At 39.4% G+C, this 10,787-nt stretch overlaps 1 long non-coding RNA gene across 2 annotated transcripts in view; it reads left to right on the top strand.

The window, feature by feature from the left end:
• LOC138224364 (uncharacterized) overlaps positions 1-10,787 on the top strand; it is a 28,147-nt gene that overhangs the window by 15,611 nt on the left and 1,749 nt on the right. The window contains exons 2-3 of one of the 2 annotated variants that reach the window (XR_011182835.1): positions 7,325-7,595; positions 9,885-10,473. This is a non-coding gene — a long non-coding RNA (uncharacterized lncRNA). Of the gene's footprint in view, positions 1-7,324; positions 7,596-9,884; positions 10,474-10,787 lie in introns of those variants that run through there. The other variant, XR_011182836.1, reaches the window with a different exon arrangement.

Raw genomic sequence — 10,787 nt, 5'->3', positions numbered from 1 at the left:
TAACTCTGAATTGAAGTCCTTTATCATTATTTATTTGCTCTTAGTAGGTGTGAAGGGAGCTAATATGTTGTGCCAGTCAATCTTTGGCCCGTCATTCTCTTTCACTTCCGGATTCGAACTTGAATGTCTAAGGAATTAACCTGCTACTGTACATCAACAATTACTGTCGAGGGTAAGAAATACAGTAGGTTCGGTGACACATGGAGGTTACTTATGAAGCCTGATATCTGAAAGGGAGGGAAGGAGGAGAATATATGATCCATAGTGTATACTCACCTCATGCCAAATAAGAAGGAATGAACAGATATGGCAGCCCATTGTACATCAGTTGAATTTTGTGGCAGGTAATGTGGCATGGGTACCTGTATCCCAAAACTTGGCTAGCTATTATGTCTTTATGGTGTGTAATGGGTAGTTGAGGAGGCCAGAATTCGCCAAACATTAAATATAAAAGAGTCAGATTGTGTTGTCTGTGTTCGGGTCTGTGAGAAATTCAACTCTTCCATTTCCTGGGGTGTAAGTGATCACTGTGCAGTGGGTGTGGTGTGGAATTCTGAACAAATCCCTTGACAGAGGCAGAGGAATGAATGGTCATCACCTGTCTGCCCTGCTGATGAGCTGGATTCTCAGAGGCAGCAGCTGCCCAGGTTGTTAAACCTCCCCCGCAACCCCAGCTCAGACATTCCTGAGTATAGCCAAGCAGGCAGCAGGCCAGGGCTGTGAGGCTAGATTGGGGGGGGGGCAATTCTTTTTCAGCACTGGCAGAGTGGAAGTGATTTGCTGCCCACTATCGTCCAAAGCAGAAACGAATGGTTTAAAACCCGATTATGCGTTCGTCCTCTCACTCACATTAACTGTGTCTAATCCACACACTGCTTGAAGGGTCTATGTTGTGACCTTTGTTGCAAAGACTGGCAGAAATGCATTCATCTGGGAACCTGTGGGCAGTGAGTCTGCTGAAGACAAGTCTCTGGTCTATTGAGAAGAATGATGATCATGACCTGGGACACTCAGAATCAGTTTACTAAAGAATACCTGAGACAAATACATGCATGACAATTATTAACATACAGTATATAGGTAAATACTGGGATACTGAATTATACTGTAACTCTATGTTGTCTGCTTGATTTTTGTCTCCATGTTCATTTATATGGTGGTTGCAGTACAGCTTAAAAGGTCACAGCAAAACTGGACCTTATAAGGGTATCAGTGTGCTGGTGATTAACATTGCAGAACATTTCAGATCAGTAACATCTGTATTAATATTGATTACTTTTTACTTCAGTGTTGTTGCATTATTGAGTATATCTACACTCCTAAAATAATGTGAAAATAAAATTTAATTTTTAATGTGTGACCTATGGCTCTGAGCTCCAGGCTACAAGAAACACCCCAGCTTTAAGCTGAAACCTGCACCATAATTTAAGGGATTAACAAAAGCACTGTGTTTTTTTTATTCAGTGATAGCAGCTTGTACCTAAAATGAATTTATGTAGGGATGTTCCAGGACCTTTAAATAAAGAAGCTTAATGTTCTTTATTACAAACCATCTGCCATCAATTTCAAATCAAATGCTAGCTTTAACCAGGGCTTTTAACACCGTCTTCAATTTGACTGTGTCTGAGGTTGCAAACAGCCCAGCGTTCAAAATAATAATAGTGAAAAATTGACATTTGAGTCTGCTCAGGTAAGAGGGGTGCTGGGAGTTAAGGAGCAGTCGGCTGGTTTGGCTTCTGTTCTCCTCCGTCCTTCTTTCTGCATGTGTCATATCTTCCTGTGGCGCCAATATGAAAATCAGCAGGGCTCTGTGCCGGTTCTCATTACCTGAGCCCTCTTTCTATAATTAAAACACCAGGGAAACAAGGCAAACACAGGAAATCAGGCACTCTTTAATTGCCACTTGAAAAGGGCCGAACAGATTGCCTGCTGTGTGAACTGGGATCTTGTCCTTTTGTTGTTTCTTGGATTTATACATTTCGGATATGGCCTAGCTGGTGTTGGTCAGGCGATACCATCGCTTTAGATTTAGGATTAAGGATAAGATGGATAAGATATCTGTGCACAGCTTCAGCATAGAGATCAATTCGAGCTGGCTGTTGCTGACAGACTACAAGCCGAGATCCAAATGAGTTTAAATAAGATACGTCCTATCCCACCGACAGGACATGGAAATGGAAATACAAACAATATTTATTGAATCTACTGTAAATGTATTTAGATTCAGTTATTTAGATCATTTATTTCTACTGCAGAACTGGTTACTCCACACGTGATGCATTGTTCTGTGTGAAGTAATGGTATCCAAATAAATCCCCTAACACTTCCTCTAAAAACTTCCATGCATGCCACTTCAGTCATTGTAGTTCACGTTTTTATTTTAATGTTCACTTTTCAGTATTTGAATTCATTTATTAATTGCCATTATCTGTGTTTTTGTTCTTATGCCTACGTTGTCTGCACCAGATTTTCCTCTCTCTTCAATTGGTTTGTATTTTACTGTTGAACCTGAAATCCATTTGGGGACTCTAAATATTTCAATCGTCTTCCCTCATAGTCTTCTCTGTTCAAGACCAAAGCATCTCCTTTGCCTTTCAGCATGTAATGAATCTTTACATGTTCTCCATCTTATATTCAGAATTATACCCTTTACCTGCATGCAATACTCTGCCCTTGTCAGTATTAACAATCATCTGCCATGTGTTTGCCCTGTGTCCTTTTGAATTGCAGCTGCAGCTTGGAAATGTTATTCATTTACTAACTAAACTAGAATCTGGATCACTGATACAAATTATGAAGAACACGTGTCCTAATACTGATTCCTGTGGTACACCAGTAATTACAGTGTGTATCTCCCCACTCCTTTTCTGTACTCATTTTCTATCGATTTACAAGTTCTTATTGCAAGTACAAACATTAACTCGATCAACTATCACCTACAGTGATTAATAATAATTTTAGAATTATTATGAGAAACTCTATTTAATGCCTTGTGAAATTTGAAATATAACATACATAATCTGTTTGTATCCAATACTTTTGTTTATTGTTAAAAAACTGAAAGATTAATTAAACAAGACTTATCTTTTCAAAGTCTATGTTTACTATTACCTAGAATATTGTTACCACACAGATGATTCTCATATTTGGTTCTAATGATTGTTTCCATAACTTTGTCTAGAAACTTTGCTAAGGTTTAATTTTGTAACTATATTTATGGAGCACTTCAGTAGCAATTTTTCTGTCAATGGGTATTACTTCTGTCTTGAGTTTCCTGGAAGACTTTTGTTGATGTCCTGTGGGGAACATCTATTGTTTCCATAACCAAAATAATTAGACTTTCATTGACTGGAACAGGGTTTCCCAATCCTGGTTCTGAAACTCTTTATTCCTGCTGGCTCCTGGCCCAGCTGAGCTCTTTGCCTAATTGAATTCTTAATTGAACTAATAAGTTGATTGATTGGGACCTTTGCATGTTTTTTTTTTATCTGCTCAGAAACTGCAGATCTTAAGTTACACATGAGAAAGACTAGTTACAGTATAAGGCAAGCTCTAACGGGTTTATGAACTGAAAACAAAGATCTGAAATTAATTTAATTAAAAGGTTAATTAAGAGTTTAATTATGGACCAGTTTACCCAATAGGAAAGAAAAGCAGAAGTGGGGATCTCTCATCTAGAGTTTTCAAATTCGTATATTAGTATTAACTCTGTCCTTTACTTTTCTTCTGCTGTTGTAAAATCGTAAAACCTTTGATCATTTCACAATATCATATCACAATATTCTTTGCCCTCTCATTCTTGGCTTGTCTAATTCCTTATGCACCTGCTCTTTTGATTCATTATAGTTCTTTTCTTTAATGGATCCTGTTAGAGGCTGCCACTCAAACCCAGACAAGAAGATGAGGAACTGATCACCTACTTTCAGTTCCTGTTCAGACTGTTGTTTAACTCTGCGAACCTTGTCAGCAGCACACATTTTGCTCAGTTATTGGATCCAGGTCAGAGATTGCTCTAGCGTTCTAGCATCCCTGCCTGGGCTCAGAGAAGGTTGTAAGAGCAATTCTGAGATGAGTCACAACAAAGCAATTTTCTCGAGAGTTTCTAGTGCAACTTTCCTATTACTTCTCTGCTTAAACATAGTGTGAAGAAACCAAAAATGCAACTTGCAGGCTTCCAGTTATGTGATATCCTGTATACAACTAGCATAGGTATACCCGAGCTAAGCACCACTCCACCCTTTAAAATGATCTTAAAGCATCTAAAGAAAACAATTTAAAATACAAGTGCTGTTTAATATCTTACATCCTGCAATTAAGAACAAAATATACCTTAAGTTGTTAAATTGTGAATAATTTAAAGCCAGGTATGCTTTTCTCAAGTGTGTGGATTTAGACTGTTATAAGATTTAGAACATTTAAGGAGAGATATAACATACTGTATGTGGAATCTGAGGTCTTCTTTAAGCACACCATGAATGGCAGCACATTTTAAACCCTGCCGTGCTGTGTAAAGTGGGTATTGAACAGCAGAGAGCACTATAGTAACATGTAAAGACTGCAGCTTCTATTTAAACGGAGTAATGCTGTTCTGCATGTCAGTAAAAGTTTATTATTATGCATGGCTCAATTTAGTTTAAATATTCAAGTAAATGGTGTTTAAAATATGTTTCCAAGATAGTAGTATCATATGCGTTTTTGGTGAATGGAAATACATGTAATTTTAATTACAAGTACAATTTTAATACAAGTAGGGAGCTGCGTCAGCATGCGTAGGCTGCAAAGGAACAAGTAAAGGTTAATTCCAGGCTGAAAAGAGAAGAAATGTAACACAATGTTTCGGCTGTGGAGCCTTCTTTGAGCCCCAAGGTATGTTAGTCAGTATTAGTCAGTATATTTCTGTGCTTAATTGCATTAGGCAATAGTGTGTGTCATAAGGACTTGCAGAGCAGGAGATAAGATCATTTTAAGGGCTTACCATTTCAAACCTGCTCAGACTCTGCTCACTGCATTGCTAAACTGCCTTTTCCTTTTCATAGTGGAAATTTCTGTCATTTGTGCATTTATTTATGCTTTCGTAATGATTTTCTCTTTTTTCTTTTTAGTCATTGATAAGTGAGAGAGCTTTTTTTTACATTTTTACTGGAGTGCAATAGCCTTTTTGCCAGGGTGAATATTTTTGTAGCAGTACTTGTCATTTGCAATTTTCGGTATGTTCTATTATTATTAGTCACAGCAGTTAAAATGGAGGAATAAAATCATTTTGCACTTGACTCTAACTCACACCGTTTATCCTGCTCTGTTCCTGTTTGTATCCTGCTTGATAACTTATCTCAAATTGCCTATTTCAGACAAAGACTTTAATATGCGCAACTGTGTTAAAGGCAATTGGGCACAATCAATACTTTACACACCTTCCTGACATGAAAATCAAAGACGTGTTGTTAATTAAAACTAGATGCAGTTAATTAAAAATAACGTTATCTTCTAAAACGCAGAATTTCCCAGTTGGTTGTAATTGCTTCAATTGTATGTGTCGGTAGTTGACCCCTGAAGCACAAGCCCACAAGTTACTCTATACAGGGTAAATTGAGGCCATTTCAAAGCACTCTGCTGTTATTGTTTTACCCCAAATACTCTTTCAAAGAATCTACAGTAGCCAGAGACAGTTTCAGGCAGGTATTGAAGTCCAGGTTGTTGTCCCATGTTTTCTTTATGAGAAAGCAGGGAACTACCAGTGACCTTCCATCAGTCTGTAAGACCATGCGTCTAGAGGGAAGGTCATTTGCTGACTGTGAAAGTCTGAGGGGGGGCGACAGCATCAAACTCCAAAAACTCAAGACAAAAAAAGTCTCCAGAGGAGTTTTCCCGGAAGATGCAGCCAGCTGAAGGCCTTGTCAGAAAAGGATATGCCTATGGTTAGTAGCAGAGACTTGCCTAATCGTACTTCATGTTTCACTAAATTCTTCCCCATACAGTTCAGTTTCAAATGACAGCAAAACCATATAGAGACTAAATGTTGGGCGAAATTGTAGTTTTGGTTCTGTGTTCGTGTACAGCAGGACGTTTAGTGTTTGGTGGCCCGATGAAGAGCCTCTAGCTTAATCGGAACTCAGGCTCAGAGTGTTGACTCCTGTTCTCAGGCCTCCCAGGGGATATGTTTCACAGGAGTCTGAAGAGAATGAAAGTAAAATGGCTGAAAAACCCACACTTCAGATAGTCAAATGAAAGTGTGGTGAAAAGAGATAAGACAGTGGAGAGGAAAATCTGCAACGAAAAGCAAATATTTTAATGATTAGAGCTGCCTGTTCTTACACAATGACTTTATGCTCCTTGATTTAATATTTGATATTTTGTAAGGCGTGTTGACCCTTCGAATCAGGTTTACTTTCATGCAGTGAATGTCACCACCTGCTGACCAAACATGATCCATCTTGGCTGTGTTTCTAGTCCGTTAAGGTCTTAGCTCTGCTCTGCCATGTTCCAGTGACAGAGCCTTCTCCGGTCCTCCTCTCGCCTTACAGTTGTGGCATTTGCATGGCGGGCACAGAGCGAGAGGGACCCCTGGCAGTGTGGGGTCAGCGCGGGTCCCCCCCTCTCGCCGGGGGCAGGTAGAGAGGCGGTGAGTAGCATTTAAAGATGACAGCTCTCGCTACAGTGAGTCTAATCTCTTCCATCACCTGTCACAATGAGGGATGTCTCAGCCCGTCTGCGGTGCGGCACGCTCACTCACTCCACCGGCAATGTCATCTTGTCATCCCACATATGGTTGTCTGCTTTGAAGAAGATCTGGGGGCTTGGCCAGCTTCAGTCTTTTGCCCGTCATTCGTTTCCGTCTCTTCTCAATACCTAGTCCGTCTTTTCACCACATTTTGAAACATTCTTTGCAATCTTCTCCAGAACGATGTAGTATTTCAATCTAGTAGTACTTTGTAGAAAGCCAACATGAAAAGCACATCTCATATATTGTTTTATACACTTCCATAATTCATGTACTGGAATTTGTAGGAGTTGAAAGAATACTGATTCGTACGGTGCTCAATATTCATATTGATACAAATAATCGTATCCATAGCCTGTTACTACTGTGTTTTGTTTTTTAATGCAATTGGCTGCTTTGAAATAATGCACCGGCATCAAAAGAAATCCGATTCAATCACGGCATTAGAAGAAACTAAATTTAAAAGTTCCAAAACTATTATTTTGCTTTTTCCAGAATTGGATGGTGGGTTTTTGAGGAGTAGTAGTGCAAATCTGAAAATGAAAATGAAAGTGTGATCCTCAGACTTTCCAATTTAGGATTTTGTTTTTCTAAAAAATGTCACAGGACCTGCCTGTGCCCCGTGGAGCTTCTGCTGGTCCTTCTGGCTTTATCCAGACCTCTACGGCGATCTTAGGGGCTTCCTAACTACTTCAGTCAAGACGAGAGCTGCGCATGAGCTTCGTGTGACAGCTGTGGCTCACGAAGGTGGGAGCTGTCCCGTGGGAAGGCTCATCGCACTGGGGATACCTGTACCTGAGCCTTGCAGAGGTGAGCATGAAGCCCCTGCAGTCACGCAAAGCAAGCTGCACGAAGACCAGTCCTGCTGGAACACTAAGTGAGTAATCAAATCTGCACACACGAGAAAGCGCACAGTGGCATGTTGTCGTACACGCTATTATCTTGTTCTGTTCTTCTGGTGCACGGATCAGAGCGCTGTACACAAATCGGAGCAACGTTTGCATTTCTGCAGCACTCGAGTCAATCATACGTTCCTACTCAAAGAGAGCAACACAGAAGGAAAAACTGGTATTGTGGGGGCCTGTATGCTGAACTCTTTTCAATGTGGTCCAAAGCCTATTTCCTTAATAATCACTCACTGATAAGATTAGGAGGTCTTAGGCAATACTAAGGTCATTCTAACAACCCAAGAGCTGTTTCAAAGACTTTCATATTACATAATTATATATATACATGATTTTTAATTACATATTATGTAATTACATAATTAAAGCTCATGAGAATGAAAACTTGATGTGATTGTTAACAGGAGCGCAGCAATGATTCAGTACATAAGAATATGCACATAAAACCACATTGTCCGTAAATAAAGGGTTGGTCAACATCTTGTCGACAAGTATAAATGCCAGTTATTTTACCAAAGTTTTGTTTTCTCCTCCACAGATGGTGAAGGAAACTTTGATATTCATGCTTTCGTTCGAAACCTTTTTTGTCACAGTAACCCAGGTGATTTATAATAAACTGTCAAAGTTGTCGACAGCATTTTGACTAACCCTGTATTGCCCATAACAACAAAATAAAGGTCACAAACAAAAGGGAGGCCCTTCGGCCTATGTGGAGTGTTTCATTAGTTAGTAGCTTATTGATCCAACGTTCTCATTCGGCTGTTTTTTGTGAAGGAAGCCAAGTATCAGCTTCAACTTCATGACTTGTCCCATATATATTCTTCACTTAAAACAACAGGCTTTAGAGTGCTGCGCTACTGGTCCATGTCTATTAAATGATTCTCTTGAAGCTATTACAGCGTTGAAATCGGCAACCAGAAATGCACACACACACACACACACACACACACACACACACACACACATCGTCTTCGCTCTCTTATATACGCGCTCACTCCACCAGTGCTGAATCGCTTTTAATGGCCTCTCATCAGCTTGGCTAGAGTGTGTTTCTAGATGTTTACAGCTCAGCAGTACCAGACAGATTAGCGCTGGAACTGTGCTCGGTGGGAATTAGTTTTATTGGACTTCTTAAATAATTGATATGCATAATCACTCACTTCAGCAGTTTACACAGCTGCCCCCCTCAACACACTCGGGCACTGCTGACGAAGTCCCACCAGCCTCAGCCAAATGGTGTTCATGCCTCCTCCTTCCTAAGGCTTAATGCACAGAGAAAATGGTTCCACTGCTTGAAATAAAATGTCCTTGTTTAGGTACAGAGACTCTTTTATTATGTATAGCATTTGGAGTCATACAAAGGGTAGGAGTGCTGATCCTGTAGCATCGTCCTGCCTGCTATTGTTAGCTGCGATTAATTTTTGGTATGTTCTGTTGCCTTCTTGGGCTTATTTTGATAGTATTTCTCCAAAGATACCATGGATTTGGTTCCATTGATCGTGTTAAGTCTTTTCAAAATAAATCAGACTATTCCATTCCTCGAGTCAGATTGTGCTCCCTCTTCTCATATTCTGTGGATCAAAATGAATGACACTGTTTCTAAGTGGGATAACATTACATTACCATAATATCTAATTTGCCCTAAAATACTGTTCACTGTTTGTTTCTTGTGCTTTGAACATTTTGTTTGTGGATCACATCCCTAGTGGAAAAGATTCTGTTTTTTATTTTCGACTGGATGTTTGAAAGAAATGCATAAAGTAACAGAACACAGGAAAACTGATCAACAACACAAGCACAGAACTCTGCTTTTAGCATCCTTACATTCATTATAGGATGGACTTTAAAGTAATCCTTCTGACCTTGCACTCAAATACAGAGCACTAGAACATCTTGCTCCTCCATATTTAAGTGAACTGCTAACAACCTGCATACTAAACAGAGTATTCTGTTCCAAGGACAGTGTTTAGGCAGTAATCCCATGAAACAACCATTGGGAAGAGTCTTTAACTACACTACACTGTTGAATTACTTCCCAAAACACCTCAGAGATGCCCCTTTGGTCTCAGCTTTTAAATCAAGGCTCAAGACCTATTTCTCCTTAGTTTTTCATTTTCCGTCTCTATAATTCTATATCAGCTATCATTTAAAAGGGTTACTGACATTCAGAAGGTGTAATTTTATTCACATTAAACCTTGATTTTCATACCAGTTACTGTCACACTTTTTCATCTTTGTATTTTCCACTGCCTGGATCGCAGAACTTGGATGCTGTGCTGAGCAGGCTCATCCTGACAGCCTATGACATCACACATTGGGAAGAGAGACCCAGGATGGCCCAGGAAACCAGGAAACCTCAGAAATCTCACTCGATTAACTCTGATGACAGCTTGAACTGGGCAGTAACTGCTCATCATCTCTTGTGATTAATGTCCCCCAAAGTTTTTTTTTTCTCTTCTCAGGGCCCACATTGCTATATTGTTAACATCTATACAAATCTGTAAAGCGCTCTATTGCAAAATAGTGATGTAGTGCTGGGCACAAAAGCAAATAATTGATATTTTTTGCTAATTTAATGAGAAGCACAAAAATGGAAGAGTAAAAAAACCCCAAAGTATACTTCGTTAATATGTCAGTGGTTGACATTTAATCTTAATGTGGCCTGGAATGAGGTCCTGTCTATTACTTATGTTTTTTCCAGATGGCTTCTGCTATGCCTTATCTTTCTCTGTTCAGTTTGAAAACAATAAAAGAAAAGTGATGTGTCTTGTTCAGACACTAAATAGCTGTCTCATTCCACCCTAGAGGTGGCTTCACATCAGTGGCTGCTCAATTTATCAGCCGTGCAGTGTCTTGAGTTTCTTCAAAGTTTAAGGATTTAAGATAATCAATATTTTTAACATATCTAGCTCTCTTAAAATAAATATGGTGGGGGGGTGATGTGCTTTAATGTTTAGAGTGGTGCTTCACATCGCACTGCTGCTGTTCCCTTGAGCAAAGTCTTCCATCTGTGTTCAGCAGTATACAAAATATGTAATTTTATCCCTGTAAGTCAAACTGGACAGAACTAACACAAACAGAAAATATCAGAATATCCTATCAGAAAGATAACAACAGTTTGCTTGACAGTTCTTGGATTAATCAGCTCTAACTTGACTGGTTTA

This window comes from Lepisosteus oculatus, chromosome 20 (genome assembly GCF_040954835.1).
Source record: "Lepisosteus oculatus isolate fLepOcu1 chromosome 20, fLepOcu1.hap2, whole genome shotgun sequence".
In the NCBI taxonomy this organism is placed as follows: domain Eukaryota; kingdom Metazoa; phylum Chordata; class Actinopteri; order Semionotiformes; family Lepisosteidae; genus Lepisosteus; species Lepisosteus oculatus.
Note: the sequence above shows the minus strand (reverse complement) of the source record. Positions and strands in the feature narration are given on the sequence as shown.